This window comes from Apteryx rowi, unplaced genomic scaffold (genome assembly GCF_003343035.1).
Source record: "Apteryx rowi isolate R43461 unplaced genomic scaffold, aptRow1 scaffold_479, whole genome shotgun sequence".
NCBI classification, from domain to species: domain Eukaryota; kingdom Metazoa; phylum Chordata; class Aves; order Apterygiformes; family Apterygidae; genus Apteryx; species Apteryx rowi.
Genome location: NW_020450737.1, coordinates 422,856 through 428,985, shown reverse-complemented (window position 1 = coordinate 428,985; position 6,130 = coordinate 422,856).

The window sequence follows — 6,130 nt, the reverse complement described above, 5'->3', positions numbered from 1 at the left end:
ACAGAACTTTAAAAAATATTGGAAAAAAAAGAATAAAAGAGCAACATAAGATGTAAGTATTATGTAAACTGGGAATATGGCAAACACATGGTACTGTGCATAACTTGAACTATAGACTACATATTTCCTATATATTATTATGTATTTCCAAGGCTTCATTTTCTGAATGGCTAATGTGTAAAAATGGAATCTGACTACTTTTTTTTTTTTTTTTTTTTTGCATTATGCATAGAACACAGCTTCTAGACTTCTTGATTTTTCTGTTTATAGGGTGGAACAATCAAGTTCAGGTAGAGATGAAACCTAGAGAGATAGAATGTCAGAGCTGAGTGATTAAATGCTTTGAAATTCTCAGACATGAACTGCCCTTTAGAAAGACTACATACTGTTTTAATGAAGCCCAGGATGGCAGGACGTACTGTGAAGACTTTTTCCTCCCCACAGCAGAAGCCCTGCATATGGAAGTCTGAAGTCATTATACAGTCAGTAAGTACCTTTTAGGTGTAATTAGTTCAAGCTTCATTGTCTTTTCATCAGAAAAGTACGGTACTTGCCTTTAGTACTTTTAGTAGCCTTTAGTACCTTTAATACTACTTAGGAGCATTCAGTACTTCACAGGACCACCAGTTTGTATCTACTTCCATATCCTGCCTGTTAAACTCAGCAATAATAAATCAGTCATTTCAAGCATCACTCGTGGGTGGATTAGCGGGTGTTAAAGAAGAGTTCATGTTCCAGAAGGTGTGAGAGTTCATGAAGTAAGTATCATATACACTTGCCCTGTTCTTATTCTCTTTCTTGGAGATCTCATTTAGCCACTGGAGGCAAGGTATGAACTTTTGGTCTGACCCAGTGCTGCTACTCTCAGCTGCATTGTTGCTCCAGCTGTGACTGCAGAGTTGCTTTTGACAGCCACGTATTCATGCTGTYTGTTAATGTTGATTTGGGAGCCCACTAACCACTGTGCATAGCACAGTGCAGTACTGTGTCTGAATTAATAAGCCATGCTAAATTCAGAGGGCAGAGAGCTGCACTGATGTGGCTGTGCAGCTTCCAGACGGAAGGTGGGTTATGATCCACCAAGCTGAGCATGGGCAGAGCCAGCGTGTGATTGTCTGCATCCGTTCATCCGCGGCTTTTGGCAAATGAGGAAGACAGTACTGAATCACTAATACTTGGCTCCCTTTTGGAGGGTTCTCTTTCTAAATGTGGTGTGTCGGAAATGCTTCTGTCCTCCACCTCCCCCCTTCCAAAAAAACAAAAAAAAWGGTATGAGGTATAATTGCATAATCCTGAAAACCCATGTAAATACATCAAGCAGTCTGATGTTTGTCCATAAGATGTATGAGATGCCAGATCTGTATAAAGATCAATTATTATAGCAGGAGTGCTGTTATGCCTATGATGATCTAAGGGTATAAATGGGGTGGAAATAAAGGTATAAATTAGCATGTAAATGGTTGAAAAGTCTAGCCATCTTTTGGCACATAAACCTTCATCAGTTTGGATAGCTGTTTCTATTTCAGACCTAGGAATAATTCATGTGCCCAAAAATGTTTCTGTGTTTCTGTAAAAATATTATCTGGTCCAAGATGAGATCATAGTATCTTTTATTATTTTCAAAGTGTATATGGGCCAGGGATGTCCTTAAGAATAAACTCTGTTTTCTGTTTCACTCCCCAAATGCCAACATTCAGCCTGTTTAAATGTGCTTCTCCTCTCAGTGTTCTAACTTCTACTGAAATAATCCATTGAAAAGTCAAAAGAAATTCTACTTTTATTGTAATTTATAAATTTTGAGGCAAAAATTAATAGAACTTGCACTATTTTATAAATCTTTTCAAAGTCATTCTGTTTAATTCTTTAAGGAGAAAGCAAAGCTGTATTGTAATAATATACACAATCTTTTATTCAGAACAAGCCTGTCTTGACATCTAATAGAATATCAGCTGTTTTCACCTAAAATACAGCTGTCCAGGGCAATTTGCATATGCCAAACAAGTATATTTTGCATCCTCGGAACAGAATTTGCTAGTTCATGCTGCAGAATGTGTTAAGTGTAAGCCACAGAAATCTTTTCCCCTTGTACCGTTGCCTGGTGAATGTTAAAATAGTCTCATTCTGATCTGTAGATAATGACCAGTTGTACAGATTTAGGTGAATACTTTCCCCTTGAATCTGCTAGTGTTCATATTAATTTGCATCAGCTATATTCAGTCTTCTTTTTATAATTGCTTTATGATTTCAATACTTTTATTCACTGAATTCAGTCACAGAAAATATTCAGTCACAGTCAATATTTTATAAAAGTTTTCAAGAAACAAATTAAATGCGAGTGCCTGTGTCTGCACCCAACCTTGATAGAGATGTGATACATCATTTATGTGAACCAAGTCTACACACTCTCCTTTTTCTGCATCCATTTCTAATATGACAGCATGAGTGAAGGCTGTTAATGACAACCAATGATCGTACATCACTTCACTATATTACTTTATGTGGGTGGAAGGATAGGTGTAATGAAACAGAACTGATAGGGCAATATTCTTTATAGTACCAGTTACCCATGGGACTGATGTGAACTGAACCAGCTATCGAAAAGTAATGTCCCTTACACTTAGCTGATCTAGGAGATGTCACTGGGGTAAGTTCAACCCTGGTTTAACTCCATTGATTTCTATGATATTTGCAACAAATAAGAGCCTTTCAAGGTCTGAGTTGCACTCGCTTATTTCTGTGATTCGGATCACTGAATGCTCCAGTCATGAYATTTTTTTCTTCATTCATGGCTGTAGGAAAGGTGCATGCCATTCACAAGCCCCCCTTATTAAACAGAATATACATGTGGGTCAAATAGTTCATGAACATAGATCACCGTTAACAGAAAGGATAAAAAGCAGCCTGTTTGTTGATCTGCAAGAAATCACTGTGTAGATTATTTCTTGGGGAAGACTCCACTTTTCACAGGAACAATGCATTACTATAGTTGCACTGCCGTGAGTCTGCCTGTTACAGAGTTTTCATGTGGAACATGAAACTGTCAGATATAGCAGCAAAATGCATATAGTTTCAGTCTTATGAGGAATATACTGGATGACTTCAGTAGTGAAGGATGACTTCAGTAGTGAAGCAGAATGATTGGTTTCATAGCATGGCTATAATATATGGAGGCCCTTATTGAATCAAGGACACTGTGACATTCACAGATCTACCAGTAGGGGCTATCAAATGCCTTGTGGAATAAACATGTTACAGAAAAAATAATAAACTGCATCACAGAAAAGAGCATGTGGTGGAATTACCCTAAGGGACCTAAATATAGTGCTCTACCAGATGGACTGCAGGAGAAACACCATCTGATTAGGACAATGTAGGCTTTTCTGTACGACTGTTGCTGTGCATGAACTTGTCTATGCTGTTTTTTGTTTTTTTTGTTTTTTTTGTTTTTTACTATATATACATAGTTCCCACTAGCTTTGTTAGGAAAACCCTTCCTTATGCAGTGTTGTTTCTCCTCTTTGTTTCTTTAAAGCTCACTGCTTTGAAAAGCTTAGGGAGAACTTCATTAAATTTAATAGAGCAGTTGCAATAGAGGGGAAAAGAAAAATTAACCATTGAAGTATGATGGCTTGTTTTGTTTTGTTCTTTCTTTTTGATTAGTGTCACTGTCAGATAAAATTGAATTTCTCAAATATAAATATTGGCATCCTTCAGGCTTTACTCTCTCTTCCAAAGCCAACTGGAAGGATTGCAGCCTTCTTCAAGGCAGTCTGAGGGCTGTCTTCATAGGAGTTCAAATCTGTGGCCGAAAGCACACTGCATTTATTACCTACAATTGTTTTTGCAGTGTTTCATTTTAGATGGCTTTATAACAGATATGTTTTAATTGTAGTGTTTAAATTTGCAACCTGCTAATCTTTGAATGCATTCAACACTACACAAGTGTAGAAAATTACGTACCTATTCTTATCATTAAATTTGATTCTGTCTAAGTTATTGGACTAAATGAGCTGGATTTAATCTAATCTTTTCAAGTTTCCGGAACTGCTGCTCAAAACATGAGTATGTTTATCATGCATAATTGTTTCTCTTTTGTACTGTTCTTCATTACCTCTGTTTGCATTCTCCTTTCACATGGTCTAAATTTGCCTTTAAATAACAAAAGTTATTTCAAAAAGGCATGAAAATAGCAGTAAGATATACCATGTTAGTTTCATGATACTTGTATGTAGAAGCCTTAATTCTTTATAAAAATTTACCAGTGAAATTAATATAAACCCTTGGTGTGCAAAAAATTAGGCACTCAAGCTGTTTTTGAAGTCTTTTGAAGTCTTTTGTTTGAAGGACTACATTTTGGTTGCTTCTGGCTGGATGTTCATGGGGATTGAGAGCTCTCCTGTATTGTCTGGTCCAACAATCACCCGTCACTGAGCCTCCAGTATCAGCTTTTGGCTGCAGTGAGATCAGTCCCCTGAAGTGCTCCCCTGAAAGCATTAGGCTGCTCTTTCTTGCACTCGAACGGCTTTGCCAGGTATCGGCTAGTGCATCGGCTGCTGTGGGCGCCATGGGTGCCAGCCTGCTAGCAGTGATGATTGCTCTGGTTTAATGTTTTGGGTTTAGTTTGTTTTTAAATATTTGGATGCTACATGGCCAGTTTTAATTAAAGCACTTGCGCTGTACGGAAAATTCACCCTTTGGCGCTGGATTACTCTCAGAGATACCATAAAAGTAAATACACATTAATCTTCCCTAGCAAGGGGGATTGTATAATTAACATCCTAAGAGCTAGAGCTGCAGACCAGGAGTCAACGGTAGGGAATTCTGCACTGGTGAGGTTCGATATGTGCAACTGTTTTGCAGGCAGTCTTACTTTAATGGCAAGAACTGGAAAGGTTTTGCTGAGCAGCAGGTTGTGGCTCTTGGGGAGCAGAGGGCACTGCTAACACTTTCTGCTGCAGGGAAAAATGAAAACAGTCCCAAGTATACACATCTGCCTCTGAGTTTGCTGCTGGGCCACTGTTGCTTTGGTAGTCATTGCCAAACTGTAGTACTTTTTCTTCAAGGAATATATCTTTGAGTTTGACTTGCGCCTTTTTTTTTTTCTTGTGCAGTCTGGTTTCATATGGATTCATAAGAGAGAGGAATTTGTACTAAGTCCCTCTTGAAGAGAGAAGCTGCAGAATGAATCCCACTAATGCACGTTACTACAACCCTTGCATATTCTCTCAAAGAAATAAAAAAGGGAGAAGGGTAATTATTGAGTTAAATTCAAGCTTCTGATCATTGACGTGATATTCAGGACTTGAATACTCAGATCAGCTAAGATATCCGGGTCTTCTAACATGGGTGCTCAATTCCTGCTGGAATTAATAGGAGTTGAAGGTGCTCATGTTTAGGAGATGCAACCTTCTTTTAGTGTTATGATTATGCAAACTGTAATTACTTTGGCCATGAAGGTTTAAATTTATGAAAGACTTTGCTACATTTGAAGATGAGAAATAGAGTATGGAAGTGGATATGGAAGTGGATTTGCATATGGAAGTGGAAGACTTAATGTGTCTCCTTTTTAATTTTATTTGTACTCACCCCTAAATTGGAATAAGGACCGGTAAACTCTCATCATCTCTAAAGAGCCTGGCACACTACAGGCACAAGATCTTTGGGGTGCACTGGTGCAATTCCCTTGAAAAGAAATACTCAAATCTACAGAAGAAAATACCTGGTATTCAAGGATGTCCTTATTGGGCCTAATGTAAAGTTAGAATATTTTCCTTCTGTCTTTTAAATACCTAATGTTTTTAGAGAGCTTAAATTTATTTTGCTACTGGAAAATATGGGAATTTTGCTAATGTTTTCTTTTTTCTTTTTTTTTTCCCCCTAAGTCTTCTGCATCCTTCTCCTTTCTCAAAAGCAAAATCATGATGAACATTGCGGTTAATGTGTTGGTGGTACCTGATTATAAGACACAAAATCACAAAGCAACTGCTTTGAATTTTTAATTGAACCAGGTATTGGAGGCATTAATAGCTTGCTGCTAAAATTAAAAAGAAATTTATAGCTGTGTGGGGCTGTACATGAGAATTAGCTTTCTTGACATAGAAGGTGAAATATGAAATCTATTCTAGAAATG